Below are 22114 nucleotides of genomic sequence, written 5' to 3'. Positions count from 1 at the left end.
GACGCCTGTCAAGAGCATCCTGTATCACAGCACTGAAAACAGCTACAGTGCAGTGGTGCTACACATTTTTGCATTGCAGTTTCTGCAGAACAAACGACATGTTGAACAGTACAGGACTGTCTGCAATGGATACGGCTGCCAAGAGCTCTTGCGTTTTTAAGAACTTCCTGGCTTGAAGACATTAAGCAGGTGATGATTTTCCTTATCTGTTCACCAGGAAATGCTCCTCACTAAAGGCACGGGGTGTGTGTGTGTGTGATCTTCCTGAAAATAAATGCAACCTCATGGGTGCATGGAGTCCATCGTATTCAACATCTTGTTACCACCATTTTTCCAGGAAAGAAAGGATGCTTAACTTCTACCACAGCCTCCTTGGCAGCTTGCCTCTTCAGGAAAAAAGCTTGTCCATACGGTAGTTGATGCAGCAGTGTGATGCAGCAGCTAAAAAAGCCAATGCAATTCTGGGCTGCATCAATAGGAGTATAGCATCTAGATCTAGGGAAGTAATAGTACCACTGTATTCTGCTCTGGTCAGACCTCACCTGGAGTACTGTGTCCAGTTCTGGGCACCACAGTTCAAGAAGGATACTGACAAGCTGGAACGTGTCCAGAAGAGGGCAACCAAAATGGTCAAGGGCCTGGAAACGATGCCTTATGAGGAACGGCTTAGGGAGCTGGGTATGTTTAGCCTGGAGAAGAGAAGGTTAAGGGGTGATATGATGGCCATGTTCAAGTATATGAAGGGATGTCATATGGAGGAGGGAGAAAGATTGTTTTCTGCTGCTCCAGAGAAGCGGACACGGAGCAATGGATTCAAACTTCAAGAAAGAAGATTCCACCTAAACATTAGGAAGAACTTCCTGACAGTAAGAGCTGTTCGGCAGTGGAATTTGCTACCAAGGAGTGTGGTGGAGTCTCCTTCTTTGGAGGTCTTTAAGCAGAGGCTTGGCAGGCATATGTCAAGAATGCTTTGATGGTGTTTCCTGCTTGGCAGGGGGTTGGACTGGATGGCCCTTGTGGTCTCTTCCAACTCTATGATTCTATGATTCTAGTTTTGAAGTCATAGAATTTTACAGCTGGAAGGGACAAGGCTCATCTAGTCCAACCCCCAGCAATGCAAGAATATTTTGCCCAGTGGGGGGCTAAAACCTGTGACCCTGAGATTAAGAGTCCTACAATGATTGTTCCAGGACGCAGGTGGAGCTGTGGCCTAAACCACTGAGCCTAGGGCTTGCCAATCAGAAGGTCGGCTGTTCGAATCCCCGCGACGGAATGAGCTCCCGTTGCTCGGTCCCAGCACCTGCCAACCTAGCAGTTCGAAAGCACGCCAAAGTGCAAGTAGAGAAATAGGTACTGCTCCGGCAGGAAGGTAAATGGCGTTTCCATGTGTTGCTCTGGTTCGCCAGAAGCAGATTAGTCATGCTGTGGACAAACGCCGGCTCCCTCGGCCAGTAAAGCAAGATGAGCACCGCAACCCCAGGGATGTTTGTGACTGGACGTACCTGTCATGGGTCCTTCACCTTTTTAAAATGATTGTTCCAAGCAAGCTGAAGACAGATCTGTTTTCAGCACCCATGGGATACTTGTGGCCCTCCAGATATTGCTAGACTGCAACTCCGATCATAGAATCATAGAGTTGGAAGGGACCCCGTAGATTATCTAATCCAACCCCCCCTGCAATGCAGAAATATGCTTTCTGCATATTTGCAGGAACCAAACCTGTGACCTTGGTGTTATCAGCACAATGTTCTAACCAACTGAACTGACACCTTATCATTGCATGCGCTGGCTGGGTCTGATGGCAGCCACAAGCTCCTCACCCCTGATTTTCAGAGTTACTTCCCGCTAACAACTGGTGTATGTGTGTGTGTAGCAGCCAAATTCAGAAATAGTCTGGTACAACTGCTGGTTGAGACAATAAAGCAACTTTATTACTTAAAACAAACACTGTTCTGAGTACAAGCTGACATGCAGCCATCATGGAGTTATGAGGTTAACAAAAGGAATATCTAACACTGACTGACTGGAAGAGGAGGAAGAGGAGGATGGAAGCAAGGGGGGGGAACCCAATCAAACAAACAAAAGTAGTTTCTTAAGAAGGAACCAGCAGGGAAGAAGAAAGGCCTTTCCTGTCTATTTCTGCCTATTGCCCCAAACTGGTTCAGGCAACTTATTGCAAGCATTGTTACTTTACTCCCAACAACCAGTTCAGAGGCTAGAATTTCTATGCTACTGTACTTTGGTAGCCAGATGATACACATAAAGAAAGGAAGGGAGCATTGGCGGTGCGGGAGTAAAAGGTCAGCTGCTCCTTTAAACAAAGATGCAAATGTTAGTAGTGGTACTGGAGCGGTGGAGATACACTATGTTCAGTGAAATGCATACAGTATTTTAAAAGAAATGAATAGCAAGGAGATCTTTAAACGGCAGCATATTATTTGGGGAACTGGTTTGCACTTTTCTCTCTCTTTTTACAGCACAGCCACAATGTGTTTATGTGTGATCTAGAAATAATGATCCATTTTTAAAAAAACATCAAAAATCAGATATTTCTCTGAGAAAAAGGACACAGCCTGCTATGTTCTCTTGCACGTTCCTGTCCTTCTGCTGCACTCAACTCCTCACTCTTCACTCCGCTTCATTTCAGTTCCCGATTTCTCTTGACAGCTTCTCTTGATTTTGACCTTGGCTGAAGTACAAGGCGCTGCCCTCTGGTTTGTCTTTTTGATTAAGATGAGTTGCTTGTGCCGAGCTGGAGTTTGGAAGACACCTGACACATGCAAGAGGCAACCTTGCACTACTCCTTGTACTGCTGTGCTTCTGACCATCTTCAACATGCAACAGCGCCATCTGCATTATGTTCTACATTTGTTGTTCTCCAGGGAATGTCAAAGGAAGACATTGTAAGGGTGAGCCAAAACGACTTGTTCATTTTCAGGAAACTGTTTGCAAGCTGCAAAAGGCAGCGCAACTTTAAGAACTTCATGCCCAAGTTTGCCTCTTCCCTCCTCATTCATTTTTCCATGTGTGTTATTTTTTACCGGTATATATAGATTTTAAGTCTGAAGGCAGGCACTGTCTCACTACTAATGCTTTTTTAAATAACCTTATTAACATTTTCTTTTGGTTTCCTTTCAGTCCCCGCGCCCCAATGATAAACACTTCTAGTAGTTCTATGGCTAGTTTTGATTTCAACAAGAGTGTGGCATCCCTACATACAGGTGAAACTCGGAAAATTAGAATAACGTCAAAAAGTGCATTTATTTCAGTAATGCAACTTAAAAGGTGAAACCAATATATAAGATAGATGCATGACATGCAAAGCAAGATATGTCAAGCCTTTATTTGTTGTAATTGTAATTATTTGTTGTTAGGTGGGTCAATTATAAATGGAATGTAATTAATGAAATGTAATAGTGATGTTTATTTTTGTATTATTGTAATTATTTGTTTTATTACTGTGGAATTTCCAAAAGAAAGCATTTGTAAAAAGAAAAAGAAAAAGTAATAAGTTGCATTACTGAAATAAATGCACTTTTCGATGATATTCTAATTTTCTGAGTTTCACCTGTACTTGCATAATGGTATGTTTTGCATGCGCCTATCATAATTTATGTTCTCTCTGAAAGAAAAACTTGTTGTTCAAATTGTTTAGGGCAAGTGGTAGTTGGTCGTCTTCTAAAGATGCACCGTGGCTGTTTTTTTGGGTGGTCATTCAAAGCCATTACCAGTTCTGGGCCTAATTGAGGGAGTTGAACCTTGGGGAGAGCCCAGGGAGGATAACACACACTTTGCATGCAGAAAGTCCAAGGTTTAATCCTTTGTATCTCCAGTAAAAAATAATAATAAACAGGTAGTAGGTAATGGGGAAGACCTTTGCCTTCTCTTGAGCTCCTAGGAACTTTTTCATGCAATCTATGTTCTCTATAGATCTTCCTCTACCCACCCCCCATATGAATCTGTCTCCAATTTATTGCAAGGTGTAGATTGTGTGGACTATGTAGAAAAAATGGGTACTCAGTCCCAATTGATTTCAAATCAAAATGTTGTGCATATGCAATCCGTACTGGCTTCCTTGTGTCACTTGATAACTGCTAGTATCAGCAGTAGTAGTGACTTCTGGCAGAAGTGCTGGTGGTTTCTTCCTAAGCATTCCTTTCTTCTGACAACATCTTGTGATTATGTGGGACAGAGCTCCCCCCCCCCAATTTATTCAAGTTGGCACCCATGCTCCAGACCTCACGTGTAGAAGGCAAAGAAGGGCTTCAAATGATTACTGCAGAGTCCAGGTCAGTTTCTATGGGGAGAGGCGGTCCTTGAGGTACTGTGGTCCTGAGCCATTTAAGGCTTTATATGTCAAAAACTGCATTTGGAATTGCACCCAGAAACTAATTGGTAGCCAGTGCAGTTGGGCCAGGATCTGTGTAATATACTCAAACTGTCTTGCCCCAGTGAGCGATCTGCCCATTGAATTCCGCACCAGCTGAAGTTTCCGAACCATCTTCAGAGGCAGCCCTATGCATTTGATTGATAGGAAGTTGTGCAGCATCTGCACAAACAAATCTGAATGAAAGCTAAATAACCAGAAGACATCAAATACAAGCTCCATGCAAGCTTTGTACAAACAAATCAGGAAGAATGCTTAATAAACAGGCCATATGGAGAGGCCAGGAATGAAAAACAGCTGTGCCAGTTGTCAAAATCCCTGGATGAAACCCCTTAGCACTGTGCAACACTAAAGGCCAGATTCAACTATCCGGTTCCCAAAAGCATAACTGTGCTTTCCCCCTTCTCCTGCAAATCTGCTCTGGAGGGTCTGGAATAGTCTGAAACAGAAAATGGGGGAGGAAAGTGGAGATTGCTTGCCCAATGGAATGATCTTATTAGCACTAAGCTGAATTCCACCCTAGAAAGTGTGTTTACTTTTCCAATTTTTTTGCATGTCACAGTTAATATATTTTTTAAAAAGCACACACTATCTGGTTGATATAGGATTAGAAGATAGTTCTTTAAAAATAAATTGAGGTTTTACTAAAGTTGATGGAAAAGAACAAAACCAAATTTACCAAAATTGAAAAATGCTTTCTCTATTAAGCCCGAGGTTCCAAGCTTCTGAGCACTTTTCAAAATCTAAGAAACTGTTGTGTGTACTCAAAATATTGTAATATTGCAGAAGAAAAACTGGCAATCTGCAGACCTCCTCCCCTGACCAAAAGCACAGTAAAAAACCCAAACTTCTCCCCAAACTCTCAAACAGCCTCCCCCAAAAAGCCCCAAACACCAATTTTAAACAAAACAGTTGGGAGGAATAGAGAACTTTGGCCGGTGTCATGGACAGTCAATTACAGACACACTGTTGAGACCATATTCATGGAAGACAATCTTACTCGGCTACAAGTGATTGCCAGGGAGGAGGAGGAGGAGGAAGAGGAAGAAGGTGCCCAAGAGTGCTGTGTTAGAGACCCTAGTATTACCGGTAGGGCATTTAAAAAGCACACCAATTCTACAACTGATGCCACAAAGACAACTAGTAAGAATAAAGACACGTGCATTTAATTGCCAAGATGGAAAACAGTCAACACAAGATGTCTGAGATCATCAAGAAGAACTTAAAGTCTTCCTGGCGAAAAACAGAATTTTTCCTTTCATGCAGAAAACAGGAGATGCTATGTGGAAAATAATGTTTCAGCTTCTTTATAGAACACTAACGTCCTTAGGGCCCTTTGTTCTAATAACAAGAGTTAAATAAATAAAGTCAGAGGAAATGAAAAAAAGAGAGCATCTGAGAAAACCAAGTTACTGTAAAAGTAAATACAAATAAAATGCCAAGAAGTTGTGGGGCGCCGGGGGGGGGGGGGAATCAGGATTATACTTGTAGTTCCCACGCCAAATCTTCCAACATCAACACTGTGGTTTGGCTGGACATTATCAGGAATGACTTGCCACGCACATTTATATGTCATGACTCACACAAATGCTCCACTTCCTAACCATACTTCCTTTGGTTCCCCAGCCCAGCTGTGTTTTCAGTTTGAATTAGTAATGATATCATGCATCTTCAGTTCAGGCTACAGACAATGGTACCCAAGCCTCTGATTAAAGCAACTATGAACCTGCTTTGTTTTTGTTTCTTAAAAGTGACTTTTATGTCATTAGGATACTTGGCTAAACACAAGTTGAAAATGTTGGCATTATGTGTTTTCCAGCCAACCTATTCAGAGTGTTTCTAAGCTCATACAGAGCACCCTGGTGCAAATGTCTGGTATCAAAAGCGGCTTGCTTAAGTCCTATGCAGACCGGTCTTACAAATGGTCTCTCATTGGGAGAATATGCTATGGCAACTCTTGGTCTCAAACGTTCTCCACTCCACTCCTCTGTTCAATGTGAAGAATTAAATCTCCCAAAACAGTTTGGAGCAAGTTGCAGTTTCCATCTTTCCTACATTGTGATTTAACAGGAGGCTGGCAGCAGTGGCCATGGAGAGGCAACAAGATGGTCCCTTGCCCCCGCTCAGGACAAGCGCCAGTCCATCATCCTCCCCGAGTTTGGAAGCAGCAGCACTGGAGGGAGAAATAGGGACATTCCGGGATTAAATCAGAAGTTGGGATGGCTTTCATGATTCTGGGTCTGTCCCTGGAAAATTGGGATGCTTGGAGGGTATGCTGTCCGTTCTACTAGCTGCTTTGGGGCAGACTTTAGGAGGCTCCACACTACTGAGATAAGCTTTGCCAGACAGCACAGTGAGGATGCAACAGTCAGCAAAGTATGCCCTCTTTGCCACTAGGTAGACTCAAGTATTCGATTGCATTTGACTGGATTTTTCCTACACGCCACATTCGAGCCTTCTCCCAGCTTGTTTCCTCACCCTAAGCTCTGAAATATACCAGAGCTGTGTTGATATCTAGTTGCCTCTTTCTGCACTAGCTAGGAAGTGGCCCAGTGCCACCCACCCTGAATTTGGCCTGCTAAGTACCCCTTTCAGCATGAAAACTCATTTGATACTGGGAGAGGCAACAGCCAGGTCAAAGAATCAGCACTGTTTCTGGTGAACACATCTGGGGACTATGCCAGGCCAAAAGCAGCGCATGAAGCACTGTGGTTTTTAATGGCCTAGCTGGCATCCCTCCCAAGTGTGAAATTAAAGACCTTATGGAGTACAGTCGTTTAGAGAAGGATGGCAGCTCCTAATGGTGCCATGTCTTGTATCTAAGTGGCACCAGTGTTGCGGAATACCCCCCTGGCTGAAATATGAAAGGTCCCATCAGTTTTGACATTCCTCCAGCTCTTGAAGACACACCTGTTTGCCCTGAACTTGCACCTGTGATCTAATTGTTTTAATGAGCTTGTTTTATTGCATTTTTACATTATGAATGTTTTAAAGTTTTGATGGAATTGTTTCATTGTGTTTTAACTCCGTGTGAACTTTGATTGATTTTATACTTGTAAACTGTTTAGAAGCCATTTTGTCATGTTGGTAGTAAATAATAATAGTAGCAATAATGATATTAATAACAATAATAATTCAAAGTGGAATCTATGACTGGATGCATGCACAACACATACTTGTCATAACTCAAAGATGAAGGCTGGCTAATTGAAGTTTAAGCTCTCATGAGCCTAAGAACTGACCTAAGGCTCCTAAGCTACTTTCTGAACTTTAGGCAGAATGGATGGCTGCTTTGAGGGAACCCTTTGCAAAAATCAAAAGCAAATTTAGATCAGGGAAGTATGGACCAATGTGCTCACAATGTCCAAATCAAAAAAATCCAATGTGAGGCTGTCAGATTTATTAAAATAATTAGCACTAGTCCACAAAGGATTGCAGGTGAATATGAAAGATGTTCTTACATTTTATAGCCAATGTTTTTCAGCATACATTTCTTTACAAGTGCAGAGCAAAAGAGATATTTGCCCTTGAGCCTAAAACTGACATAAAATATTTACAAAGCTCACATAGCAACTTGTAAGGCTCAGTTAGTGTATGGATTTGGAATTTCCCTGATAAAATGAGGCTCTGGGAAGTGTTTATTGCACTATTTATAAGTGGCATTGCAAATGAAATCCTTACGCTGATCCTGCTCACACAGTCAAAGAAAATGCCAACTACTTTAAATAAATAGTGCCTTTACTGTAAATCCTCTCAGGCAACTGTCTTCTTTCCTTTTACCTGCCAGTAAACTTCTTTGTTATTGCTCTGTTATGATCTCTTTCCCTTAAGGGCCATGCAAAGCAGTGCTAAATCATTCCTCTCTCAAAGTACATTGAGCACCTCTCTTTATCGCCAGCAAGTTAAAAATAAAATTCCAGTGTAAGCAGAATTATTCTGTACGTAGACAACGCAACAATTTAGACCATGCTGAAACACATAATTCTTGAGCTCCGAGTATAGCCTATTCCCCCCCCCCAAGATTTTATTGTCGATTTTTGTGAATTGTGGATTGCTGCATTCAACAGCATACTTCTATTCCCCCCCCCCACTATGTAAAGAATATAGAGCCAGTGTAGAAGAAGGGCTAAAAACCTGAGGTATGAACGCCTTTGGTTTAAATCCTGTCACTACTCATTTATATGATACTGGCAGCAAGGATGGTAAATGGTAAATTTTGAAAAAGGAAATAAATCCCTTGCTCAAAACAGCAGTTCATCAAATTATGGGAATTCGTAACCAAGTATAATTTGGATACTGTGGGTAAGACAAAGACAACAAAGAATCCATCAATCTGAGCAAAAATGGGACCCATTCAAGGCTTTCAGGAACAAAGGCAAATATATTTATGTTTCTGATTTAATTAATTAATTATAGTTTCTTTGTTTCACATTGTAGGTATAAATGTAGGGTAGTCTGTTGGGGATTTCTTCTTCCTTTTCTGTTCTGTTGTTAGGTTTTCTTTTGTTATCTGTGAACGTTTTGTACCTTTTCTCCTAAACAAATAAATGAAAATATTTCCACTTCTGTAAACTTGATGGCCCTAGGCAACCACTGTCTTTTGCCCTAAGCCCACAACTGCAATATGAAGGTAAAAAATAGTAACCTGCCTACAAGGTTGATGTAAGGATTCCTGAGATAACCTATGTGAAGAGCTCTGAACATTCCAAGTGTGATGCATAAACAATGGTGATGATTTTGGCTGTAGAAATGAGTGAATTAATTCTAGCTGAATTGCCACACTTCAGCACCCTAAATCCTTTTAAATCAACAATAAGTTATTGGTGGGGGGCAGGATAGATTCTCCTTCCAGTTACAGTGGAACTGTGGTTCCCGAAAGCTCAGTGGATTTGCTGAAAAACAGGAGGGCACAAGGCCTATATATTATAAAGCAAATCTGAGTCCCCTAACCCCGTTTTTCCTACCATGCTAATCTGATGGGGAGTATTGCAGAGGGCAATTGGCAGTCAGGAAGGGTGCTTAATCCTTCCCACCTATTCTCCCTTCCAAATACATCCACCTGCCACTGCACTCATGTTTATTGGCATGCACTTGAGCAATACATGCCTGCTGGTACGTGTGGTTCTGTTGAACACTGCAGCTGGTTGGGAAAGAATGTTTCATAAGGGCTGTAATGAATGATACAGAAGGGCTGTAAATGCTACCCATTCCTTCCCTGAATTTTTCAGCTTCTGATTACAGCATCTGTAATTTCTCATCCTGCGACCTGGTGGGAAACATCAGCAGCCTCTTTCTGGCAAGTGACTAAACCTTTGCAATTCCATGTAAGGCAAAAGCTGTGGTGGCAGCCACCCAAGCAGAAGGTAGAGCTTCTGTAAGGGATCTCAGATGCTGCTAGTGAACTCGGGTGATTGAGAGCCTGTTTAGAAACTAAGTGAGGCGAGGCTACCGAAAAATAACATGGTGCCTTCTCCATATTTGGTGCACTCCCCATTGAATTAAAAGAAAAAAGCAGAAATAATTCCACCAAATTTCCTCAGTTAGGACTGAGTGTTCTCAGAGTGTTCTCCAAGAACTACAAGCTGGTGTGTGTGTGTGTGTGTGTGTGTGTGTGTGTGTGTGTGTGTTGGTCTAACCCCTAACAGCCGATATTATCCTGGAGAAGGCATGGCTGACTGGCTGGAATCCTGAGCAAGAGTACTTCTGTTTGTAGAGGGGATACCTCTCAAAATTGTTTCCTGGATGGTACACCTAGCTAACACTTTACTTCCTGGTCAATATTTGACTTTCAAATGCTCCAAAATGCAATTTTGTCACATATGAAAGTACTCACATATTCAAAATTTAAGGAAAGGACTTTAGCTCAGGGGTGGAGCATCTGCCTTGTGAGCAGGTCCCAGGGTCTACCTCCAGCAACTCCAGGTACAGTTGGGAGCATCACTTGCCTAAAACCCTGGAAAGCTGCTCGCAGTCAGTGTAGAGTGTAGACAATAATGAGCTGGGTAGAATGATGGTCTGACTTAGTGAAAGGCAGTGTCCTATATCACTAAATTTGGACGGTGGAATAAATTGCATTTGAACGACAGCTTGGTTTTAGAAAGGTTGCTTGTATGAATTAGAGGAGGGGTAGGGAACCCGTGATGATCCAGATATTGATGAGCTACAGCTCCTATCCACCCTAGACAGCATGGGAAATTATCAGGGATTGCTAGATTTGTGATCCAGCAACATTAGGAAGGCTACAGGTTTCCTAATTCTTAATTAAAAAAAGAACGAAAGCCGTCACAGGAGTTATGTGGATGTTTCACATAATATGTGAGGTGACTGGGTTGAAAGATGTACATGCTTCCTCCCCCCCCCACACTTTCACAGGGGGATCACCTTTAAACGCCCTCTCTGCTGCTCTCTCTCCAATCCAGACCAAAACTACTGTTTCCAAAAATATCCACAACTCGAACTGGAACTCTGGGGCCAATCGAAGGCTGGAGGATGAGCAGGAAAGCAGCAGCGGCTGCTGCAATACCCTGAATACCAGCTGTTAGGCAGGGAGGTTGGGCAGCCTAAATAAAGCCCCACTGGGCCACTGGTCTCTTGGGGGCTTCCTCTGCCCTCAGTGATGTCAGGCTCAGGGGAAAGTCTCCACACGAGCCATGAGGACTCTCCAGCTCTCTCACACTATTTCCAGGTTTGAATCAAATTATTTTTTTCTTTCCCAGCATAGTGAATGAGTCAATCACATGGAAGTGGGGTGGGGGGTTTACCTGTAATTTTATCACAAATAATTTCCTATGGTATGCTACATTTTCCTTCATTAGCATCACCTTCATGTATTACCGTAATTCCTTTCCCTCTTTCTTGCCTCCCCCTCCCCCTCTCCCTCTCACACCTGCAGATTTGGAAAGCAGTAGAGTTGTTGCAAGGTTCAGTAAGACAATAAACCCTAGTTTCACTTATTCACTGTAAGGGAGATCAAGTATCCGTTTTTGTAACCCTGAGAAGCAAACTCTAATTTTGCAGGTTGGTATTCAAGTGGGAAACATAAACTTGGAATTACCTATCAAACTCCACATGCCCAATAGAAGTACGGTAGTTTAGCATTTTTATGAAGCTGCTGAAATTGCAGGAGAAGCAAATATATAGTAATTGATAGAAAAAGTATCCTCACCTTAAATGTATAATGAAGAATGAATATATTGCACTCTCAACAGATGGGTAATCAGTATAACCAAATGCACATGTCCCAGAAGCATCATTTGTGATTTACTGCGAAAGAACACAGAGCCCTTGCTTCCTCAAGAGGATTGCGGGGGGGGGGAATAATAAAAGGAAACATTATGTTAGATTAATCATCTACAAAGATACTACCTTGCTTTACAGAAAGATGCATTAAGCAGAAAAGTTTATGTAATTGTCAGAAAATTTCTCCACTAAGAAGTGGACTTGTGGCTTTATACTCTGTTGTTAGCTCAGTAGGTTTCCAGCTGTGAGATAAGTGGTCCAGGGAGGCAGCCTTTCCTTTTGAACTACCTCCTCTGTTCTCCCATAGCTGCTAAAACTGTGGGATTAAGCAAGCCAGCATTACCGATTCCAGCTTTTGGGGGGCCCTTGGGCAAGGGGTCCTCAGTGGGCCCCACTGCTCCCCTTGGCACTCATCCACTTGCTCTTCCACTGCCTATAGGCCCAAATCTCACTACTGCCCAGAGATAAAGTGTGAGAAATTGCAGTCAAACATAACTGTGCATGAGGGAGCTAAGACAATAGAGCTGGATCCCTAGACTCAGCTAGGTCATGCCCCCTCTCACTCTTTCCATGTCATGTAACCTACCAGGGAGGACGTGTCTAAGCAAGCTCCAAGCTTAGAGCATGTGTTTGGAACTATCTTTCTGTATTTTTCTACCAAAGAGTATTCTGCCCGTGTTTTCCTTGCTGCTGCTTGGATAAATGTATGAACTTTGAATCTGTAAGTAAAGCATTTTAAACGTACTTAACAATATATGGTCTGCTCATTGCAAGAGGGGTAGAAAAGAGGGGAGCATTGTATGCAGATTAATGGCATAAAAGTGTCTAAAAACCTATATGCCTAATGCTATACTGCTGCCTGACTTTTGTGAGTTTAAACTCTGCTACTGGGGACTCTCCTGCTGGAGAGTGAGTTTAGCCCTGTTTTTTGGATCTAGGTACCCAGTCAATTCCTACACAAGAAACTAGACAAAAATGAGTTGCAAAGGGCCTCCACGAATCTAAAATCACACTTATTCCCTCCATTAGCACTTGTTCCTGTCTAGTTCTATAATCCTCTGAATTGTGTATTAAATTAAGGAGAACAGAAATGGCTTTCATTATACTAAAGAATGGAGCTTAATGGGGTCTAGTTAATAAAATGGCATTCACTAATTGGAAATTTGGCACAAAACAGAGTTTGGAATAAGGCTCAATAGTCCATATATTTTACAGGGCTGCTTCAATACTGCTGAACTGCAGAAAAGAAGACACCACTAAATTTTATAAATGTAGAGCTTGCACTATATGATGTGAAACACAAAATGTATTAAGTTCAGTGCTGTGAAACAATGAGACTTAGGTCTGCATAATAGTACTTGAAATTTTCCATATAGAATGCTTATCAACATGTATGGAGAGAAGCCATTTATAAAATAATGCCGATAATAATTTGATTGTCTGCTAGGAGTCTGTCTAGTCACAGGCCTTCTCAATGGATTTTGGACTTAGCCAAGACAGCCTTAAAACAGAAAACTGTCCTTTGTAAAGTAGCACACACAACCATCATAGTTAGATACCTTTCATCCAATCTAATAAGCATGCTTTGTATTTATAACGGTATACAACAGCCTTCTGAAGTAGCATACCCTTCAATATTTCTCTGATGAAAATAGGGATGCCCCATTCCACTCTGGGCGGCTTCTGACATATATGAAAACATAATTAAACATTTAAAAACTTCCTTATACAGGGCTGCCTTCAGACAGCTCAGGGGTCAGATAACTCCATACCTCCAACATTTCCCCGATGAAAATAGGGACATCCTAAGGAAAGCGGAACATTCTGGGATCAAATTAGAAACCGGGATGGCTTCTCTAAATCAGGGACTGCCCCTGGAAAATAGGGACACTTGGAGGGTCTGAAGTAGGTTAGCTTGGAAGATAAAAGTCCTGGTCAGGCATTCAACTCATGAGGGGAAGTAGGGATGAGCACCCCTGCCCCACACCAACCATCACAACTTCTGCTGTTTTCTGTCACAAGGCAACAATCTGAAATGGGGTCGCTTGTATACATGTGGATGTTGCCTGAACATTTTAGAACCTTACATAATCCATTCCAAAATAGGTAGCGAGGCTCTGCAAAAGGCTTTGACATGTGAAATCAAGCCTAGTTTTGCCCCTGATGGAGCAGACAGAGCTGGCACAGTCATCACCACTACTACTCCCCCCCCCCCAAAAATACCTTAATATCTGAAGAGAGCTAGGAGCTGGTTAGGTTCTCCCCTACCCAACACTCTTAACCATTATAGTGGTTAACCATTATAGTGGCTCAACACACTTTCTTTCAGAATTTACAATAAATATATACTAGGCATTGACATGTTCCTCTGGGATTGAAATGATCTCCATATTTCTCTGTATCATCTTATTCAGCACAACAACAACATTTTAAAGTACTCATTTGTTTCACTGAGAAGCATGTTGCAATAAGCATGGAAAATACTAACACACTTAACAGCAGGAATGCAGCAGATATGAACAAGCACTTGCAGAATGTGTAGAAAATTCAGGGTTGGCTAGAGCCCAGCCTCATCATCTACTGGAATTAAAAAGCCTTGTGATCTCAGCTATAAAACATAAAGGCGGGTGATGGAATAGACGCACAATCCTTGCTTTTTTGTCGATATTGCTCAGTGTTTTTCAGTCCAAATGACTTCAGTAAGTAGAATTGTTGGAATGCAAGCACTCAGCCATCCAGTCATGAAACTATTTACTGTGCCCTGGATCAAAGGCATCAGTACTGTTCTGCTCTCCCTCCAATAAAATAAAAATCTATGCATGCCAGTTATCTAAACTCAAAGTCTGCTTCTCAATCTATGAAGCAGATCAGAATGTAAGGGTTTATTGAGAGCATTTTAGAGCCTAGGTGCCCCATGCCCCCTATGTTCCACCCAAAGTCAGGCCATCACTTTGCATTGATTTATCGCTATGCATAATGTTTTGCTTCAATGTGGGGGTATGTAACCAAATAAGTCTATCAGGTCTGTCATCACCACATAGCATGGCTGGGCAAATGCTACAGCATTCCCAGTGGGGTTCATAGTTGCAGATGCCTTGCCTGGGTGAGCCCATTTAAAACAACAACAAAACCTCTTGCCACTAAGACAACCAGCAAGAGGCATCAGCAATGGAGTATTCAGTTTAATCTGTCCTTATTAAACAATGAAATGGATGGCTTGCTGCAGCTGCAAGAAACTCATCTGAGGGCCAAGCAGATAGGAAGAACTATTTTTAAAGGGTGAAGCATCTCAATGCAAGAAGCTGCTGTCCTAAGAGTAGGGGCTTTTAAGATTCCTCCACTTGTTGCTTGGTGCTGAGATGGGACCCCATGTCACTACCGGTAGATCTGAAAGCTCAGCACTGGCTGCCAGTGAGCTACTGAGCTCAATTCAGGGCATTAGTGCACAAAGCCCTAAATGGCTTAGGACCCAAGTACCCCAAAGAGCATCTTGTCCAATATTAACCATTTCAGGCTTTACTATTGTTAGGAGAGACCCAGCTGCTGCAGGCAGGTTGCTGCCATTGATTTGTAGCAGCAGTTCCCCACTTATGGGGATGCCTTCCCTGGTGAGGCATGACTGTCTCCCTCATTATTAACATTCAGGAGGAATATAAACACATTCCTGTCAACTCGAGCACTTAATGGCTGAAAAATACTACTCCTGGCAAACTTGTAATTATTTGCTGTGAGGATATGTGATTGCTTTTAAATGGTGTTGTTTGTTTGCCACAACCTTTGGGAGGAAGACCAGGATAGAAAGAGAATGAAAAAAATAAGCAAACAACTGCTTTTACACACAGATGTGTTATATGACTAGTTATGTATCATGGTCGCTTCCCACCCACAAACATTTGGGTGATTATTGAGCATTTTAAATAGTTGCAAAATACTTTGGCCACCTCATGAGAAGAGAAGAATCCTTGGAAAAGACCCTGATGTTGGGAAAGATTGAGGGCACTAGGAGAAGGGGACGACAGAGGACAAGATGGTTGGACAGTGTTCTCGAAGCTACGAACATGAGTTTGACCAAATTGCGGGAGGCAGTGCAAGACAGGAGTGCCTGGCGTGCTATGGTCCATGGGGTCACGAAGAGTCGGACACGACTAAACGACTAAACAACAACAACAAATAGTTGCATGTGTGTGTGTGTGTGTGTGTGTATAAAATTATGAACACACACAAAAACTGCAATGGCTAGCATAATCTTCTGTGTAAAACAAAATTAAAAAAAATTCCTTCCAGTAGCACCTTAGAGACCAACTAAGTTTGTCATTGGTATGAGCTTTCGTGTGCATGCTCATACCAATAACAAACTTAGTTGGTCTCTAAGGTGCTACTGGAAGGAATTTTTAAATTTTGTTTCGACTACAGCAGACCAATACGGCTACCTATCTGTAACTAGAACTACTTATGTGTGAAGATTATGAGTGAAGGGTAATCCTTTTTTACTTTGCCACAGCTTTACCAACTCACTAAACAGCAAAACTGTGAGCTATTTGCAGAGTATAAGAGTGAAGGGACTTCTGCCTCATTAGGAACTGGGATTAGGCATATGAAAAGCATTTTTTTAAAACACAAGATCTTTTTTGTTTAACTTTTGCTTAACTCTCTACTCGGCCCCATATTTGCCTATTCTGCTTCTTTTGCATATGGGCACTTGTGCAACATGCTTGCCCAAACATGAATTACAAGGTTCTAAAACATTTGGTTGTTGTTAGGACACAAGTAATGTAATGTATTAGCTTTGAATTCCGTTTTGGAAGGAGGCAGAACAATTGTCTTTGGATCTAAATATAGTAGAATTTCAACATATATTTGAAATGAAAGGGGCTGATTCAACTATGTAGACAATTTTCCATATTGCTTGATGTACTTGTGATTAGTCATATACAGTAGTGGATATCAGAGAATCAATCAAATCAAAAGATGGATAACCTCCAAGCTTCATATGAATACTAAACACCAGAAAACCCATCCAGTTAAGCAAAACTGTATTTGACTGCAATTGATTTAGACAGGACTAGGAAGAATAAAGCAGATGAAGGAAGACACTGCATGTCACATGTCATAACCCATTTAAGGCAGCATTCCTAGACTTTACAGGACTTGTTTTCCTTGGACCTAAACCACTGGGTTGCGTGATTATCTAGGGAGAATACTTGGATGCCACTTAAGTTTTTAAAATAAAATTTAGTAAGTTTTCATTCCAATTCAGAAATAAACTGGAAGAGATGCAAGGGCTATTGGTTCAGTGAAAAGCAAAAACAAGTATTTAGTCTGGTCATGAAATTAGAAAGAACACAGAATGTGGGTGACAGACAAATATAGTCAAGGCACACAAATGTCTATCCAGGAAAATGTCTTATTCAGGTTTTAGTCCCTATCCCTTAAAGATAACACTCAAAATTGGTACATATATGAACAAATCATATTGCAGTCTTAAGAAAGAAATCTACTTTTGGTCAGGTTTTCCACATTATAATAGATATTGAAAAGTTTGATTTGTTCTTAACAACTATCTGCTTTCCTTCTGTTCACATAGCCTGCAGCAAAGCACCATTGCTCTAACACAAATTATGACAGCCAACAATGAATTTCATTATCAACTCTCTTCAAAGACACTGCTGTTGACAGATGTTACAAAGTTGGCATTTAAAAAATCAGGAAAACTGCCTTGGCACTTATTCCTCTTTGAAGGGCCTGAATAATCTTGGGACCGCCCATCTTCACCTTTTCATTGCTGATGCCACCTCATCATCTATTTAATCAACTCCCTGCCCCCTCCTCACTTCCAAATAACTGAATTGTTTTATTTCACAAGTTACTCCAACATCTGGTACAACTAGCCTGAAGTCTGAGCTTGCCCAGCTAAGAAGTGCTTGGTGTTATCTGCGTATAATACTACAATTGCAGAAAAAATAAGTCATTTTCTCATAAGACTTGACGGTGACCAAAATGTATTTAAGGTGCTCAACACTACATTATCAATGGCACATGCTTTCAGCAGAACCCAATCCATGTATACTAAGAAATGAAGCATTTTGAGTTCAATGGCAGATACAGTCCAACTGTTCTTATTTACCAGGAATATTTCCTATTTTCTGAGACTTACCAATACAAATCTGATCTATTCCAGTACAACGTTTAATGGGAAATCCTTTAAATGCCATGCGGAATCACACATTTTAAGAACAACAATAAAAAAGATACTTATGAGGTGGTCCAAGGGCAGTAGTGTTTTTTTCCAAACACTATGCACAGAAAAACACAGAATTGGGGACCAAGTCAATACATTCACCTTTCATTCATTCTTCATGCCTAGCCAAATAGGAAATGTTGCTGAATGTGTTTTAATTGTAGCTATTCCTTAATTAGAACCAGAACCAATGTGAGAGTAAACATTTCACTAAACACCAGCCTCATTCCAGGATACTCTAAAGCAGGCACCCCCAAACTTTGGCCCTCCAGATGTTTTGGACTACAATTCCCATCTTCCCTGACCACTGGTCCTGTTAGCTAGGGATCATGGGAGTTGTAGGCCAAAACATCTGGAGGGCCGCAGTTTGGGGATGCCTGCTCTAAAGAGCTCGAGCAGGCTAACAACCCCACCTTCTTGTCCATATTTCAGCTGGTACTCAAGGCGTCTGGTCTCCAAATTCTGGAGGCTACTGAATATGCTCAGACATCATCACAGCTGGGATGGGGGGCAGGTTACTCTTTTAAGGATTTATTTTAGACATTTTGTAATTCTTACTTCTGCATCCCTCAAGATTCACCAGAGCATCCTATTTTCCACTTGTTCTTCAATAGCTGTTTGGACCTGCAGCAAAACATGGCAGTGTTTTTCATCTCAAAGCACAAGAGCTGCTTTTCAGAGTTCCTGCTTGCCCACTAGGCCATCATCAGGAATTGGGATGTTCCCAGGTTACAACCATCCTCTTTGACCATACTGGTGATGAGAATTGGAAGTTAAACATCTGGACACGAGGTATAAGACTTGAAGGCAATTTCATTCCCCACCTATGTACAATTTTTTTTCAGTTGACATGTAACTGTTGACATGACAGTTGAGCATATTACTCAACAGCATATTGAGTTGCTGTTTTCTTTGGGGGTGGGTGGGGGTGAGTTGTTTCATTTTTTTGCGATTCTGCAAACCTCAGGATATTCCAGAATATTCTGAAACCACCTCTTCGTTCCTCAGCTGTTGTGTTTTGACTCCCATTTTTTTCATTGCCTGAATTTGCTAATCGAGGAAGTTACAATACTTTGGAACTAGTTGTTCAGTTTATTAAAGGTACAGTACAATTAGGTGAGACAATGCAAGGTTTCTCACTTTTTATTTTAAAAACTATGGGACAGGGTGGGAAGTGTGTATGGCAACTGTGTTTCCCCAAAATGCTAAATAGCAGCTTCAAGGGGACTTTAAAAATGTTTTTAAAAATTGTGCCATTAACACTGCTCACTCCAAATCCAATCGTTCCCTCCTGCGGTTTTTAACTTCTTGTTTGTTTTAAGTAGGAGAGCTGATAAATTCTGTCTTGTTTCATCCAAACCCAACCTGCTTCAGAAAACATCTGTAGTGTATAAAAACACAATTTTTGTTTGGGGCATCTCCCATTATTTTTATTTTATACTTCTTTTCCAGCTTTAATAGGCTAGTATACCTAGTTCTTATATAAAGGACCAACTTTGGGATGGCCTGAAAGTACAGGAGTTCTTGCCCACCCAACAGCAAACCATGAGGCAGGCGTTTTGGTAAAAGTGATTTGTGATTGAATAAACCATGTTTCAAAATCCTAATAGAGGCTTGGTGCATTTACAAAGCACGCAACAGCCTGAAATTTAAGAGGGACATGGATTGACTATATTCAGCTGTTATAAGAGGGACAGAGCCTGAGTCATAAAGAAATGTACAGTACTTAGCAGAAGTGGTCCAGTTGTTCAAATGCATATTGTGAGGGGGGCGGGGAGGCACTCTGTACTTTAGTCTTAGGCTGATTTATCACAAAGCATGCAATGCGCAATATCTGCTGCACATGTTGGATTATATCACAGCCACCCTACCTACTGATTCAATGCACCCCTGGTTCTCTCAACACCCAATGGCAACCAAATTACCACCTCCTCTAGCCACTCACAAGCAGAGATCCAGCTCAGCTGCCTCTGGATGGGCCGATGGGGTACAAATACAACAACTCCTCCTCAATTAATATATGTTCCTCACCAGCACTAGGAAATATAGTTTTTCCATGTGGCTGGGTGGTTGTTGTAGCTCCGCGTCCGAATCGCTGGGTACTTATTTTATGAAAACCGACTCTCCTTACAGCTGCCTTAAAGGGCTTTTAGGTTTTTGCAGTTTCACACTGAATGCCTCTCCCTCCCTCGAGTTTGGGAAAGGGACGACGAGATGGCGGTCATCGAAAACTGGTCGGGGAAAAGGACCACCAATACCTTAAGAAGAAGAGGGAAAAAGCTGCCATCTATGCACGACGGTCTGGGAACAACATCCCTTTGAGACCAGGGGGAAACCAAACGCACAGAAACAAAGCAGCCGTGGAGCAGTTCGCCCCCGAAAAACCCTGCCACCTCCGGCGCTGGGTCGCCGAAACCACCCCAGCCCATCTCGCCATATTGGCGACTCCCCGGGGGGGAGTCGCGTGTCGTTCACACAAACAGACACCTTGTGCCACCAGCTTTTGACAGGGAGCGGGGAACCAAGCCAGGCTCGCCCACCTCAGCTTCCTTCCCTTTTACCGCAGCTCCCGCCACGTAGAAATGAACGAAAAGGGCGCGCGCGCGCGCACACACACAACATGCGCGCACTCCGCTTCTTCCCCTCAGCAGCGACAGTTTCTCTCCCCACCCTGCTCTCAGCCAGCGCCCAGTTGCCTGCGCGCGCATCTCCCCACAGCCTCATCACCCTCGCGCTCACCCGACACTAACAGCTGCGCGCGCGGGCATTTCGCGGACGTAGCCGAAGACGCAACCCGCTCCCGCGCTTTGGGCTGGACGGGGTAGCGGCGCCACCTGGCGACCAGCCCTCCCTCCGTCTCCCTATCTTCCACGTTCCCGTTCCGCCCGTCTCTCCCGCGCACGCACGCACCCTCCTGTGGGAAGGCGACGGCGACCCAGAAACAGCGTGCGTACGTATTGGGGAGAGCGCGCGCACGCCGGCGCCTCGTAGTCACGTGAGGGGAGGCGGGGCCGCGGCTCTCGACGTCGGGCTCTTAGGCTAGCGGTGGAGGGGCGGCGGTTGCCTGCGGGATTCAATGGACCTCGCTTAAGCGGGAGTTGCTATATACCGTGTTTCCCCTTTTTTAAGACACCGTCTTATAACTTTTTTCCCTCAAAAAAACACACAGTGGCTTATTTTCAGGGGGTGTCTTTTTTTAAAAAAAGTGCTGGTACAACTGGGACCCACTGGCTCAGGACGCTCAGTGCTCTCTTCTGCGCGCTGCTGGGCGCGTTGTTGGCGCTGCCAGTTCCGAGCGGCTGCAGGGTGGGGTGGAGGTGGCAGTGCTTTAAACCCCCAACCCTGTAGAAAGCAATGGAAGTTATGGACCGTAACAATCCTTAAGAGGCGCAGGTCTTAAAAAACCCCTGGTATCACCCTTGAAGCACAGCCTTCCAAAGTCAGGGGGGAAGAGGTCTGTTTAGACAAAGGAAAGGATCGGGGGTGATTCTGCGCCCTGGGACCCACAGAACTACTTTAAAAATCCCAACCTGGGGGGGGGGGGTCAAATAGTGAAGCCCCATAGCCCTGTAGCAACAGAAGGCACATTCTGAAGCACCCAAGCTGTTCGGTTCCATAAAAAATCCAGGAATTGTAAAATTAACAACAATAATGGGGGGGCACTCTATCCAAAGAGTTAAGAAGGAATGGGAAAGTGTTGAGTTATATATGGAAAAATATGGAAAGGAAAGTTAGTTAAAGATAAAAAATAAATAATTATCGCAAGGGAAAAATAACATCATAAAGGGTAATATTAAATATAAAATAGACAACACAACAGAAAAAGCAAGTATATGACTAAATGAGATCGCACAGGAGTGAGGGAAGTGGGGAGAGAGGGAGGGGGGTAAGGAATGGAAGGAGGCAATGGTTGGAGGAGGGTATAGGGGGATGAATTAAAGGAAAATTAAGACTGAGAAGCGCATGGTTTTTGTTTTTTAAAGATGCAAAGGCTTGCAATCAGCCAAAGTATAGAGCCCAACTTCCAGGAGACTGCGATCTACTTGCGGATTTATAAACTGGAGGTGATCTACCCCCGTTTTATTGGTGTTCAGGTCAGAGTTGTTTTTAGAGAGAGGAAATATCCCATTTTTGAGGTTAAAGTAAAAGTTCCTGACCTTTTTTTTATAATGAGGAAATGCTGCTAAAACTCCGTTCTTCATTCCACGAAGGGGAGAGGGGGCGGGGCCGGGTGCTCAAAGACAAAAGAA

The 22114-nt window shown here is 42.7% G+C and overlaps 1 protein-coding gene and 1 long non-coding RNA gene across 2 annotated transcripts in view; both read right to left on the bottom strand.

Moving 5' to 3' along the window:
• Window positions 1-22114, bottom strand: part of STARD13 (StAR related lipid transfer domain containing 13) — a 217677-nt gene that overhangs the window by 162368 nt on the left and 33195 nt on the right. The gene's annotated exons all lie outside the window — the stretch shown is intronic.
• On the bottom strand, window positions 8749-20543 carry LOC148686003 (uncharacterized). The gene is made up of 3 exons (XR_015949667.1): window positions 20352-20543; window positions 11553-11674; window positions 8749-8922 (listed from the first exon to the last, which is right to left on the bottom strand). It is a non-coding gene; the product is annotated as an uncharacterized LOC148686003 (long non-coding RNA).

Source organism: Zootoca vivipara, chromosome 4, assembly GCF_965207765.1.
Source record: "Zootoca vivipara chromosome 4, rZooViv2.hap1.1, whole genome shotgun sequence".
NCBI lineage: Eukaryota > Metazoa > Chordata > Lepidosauria > Squamata > Lacertidae > Zootoca > Zootoca vivipara.
This window is presented reverse-complemented; position numbering and strand designations above follow the sequence as displayed.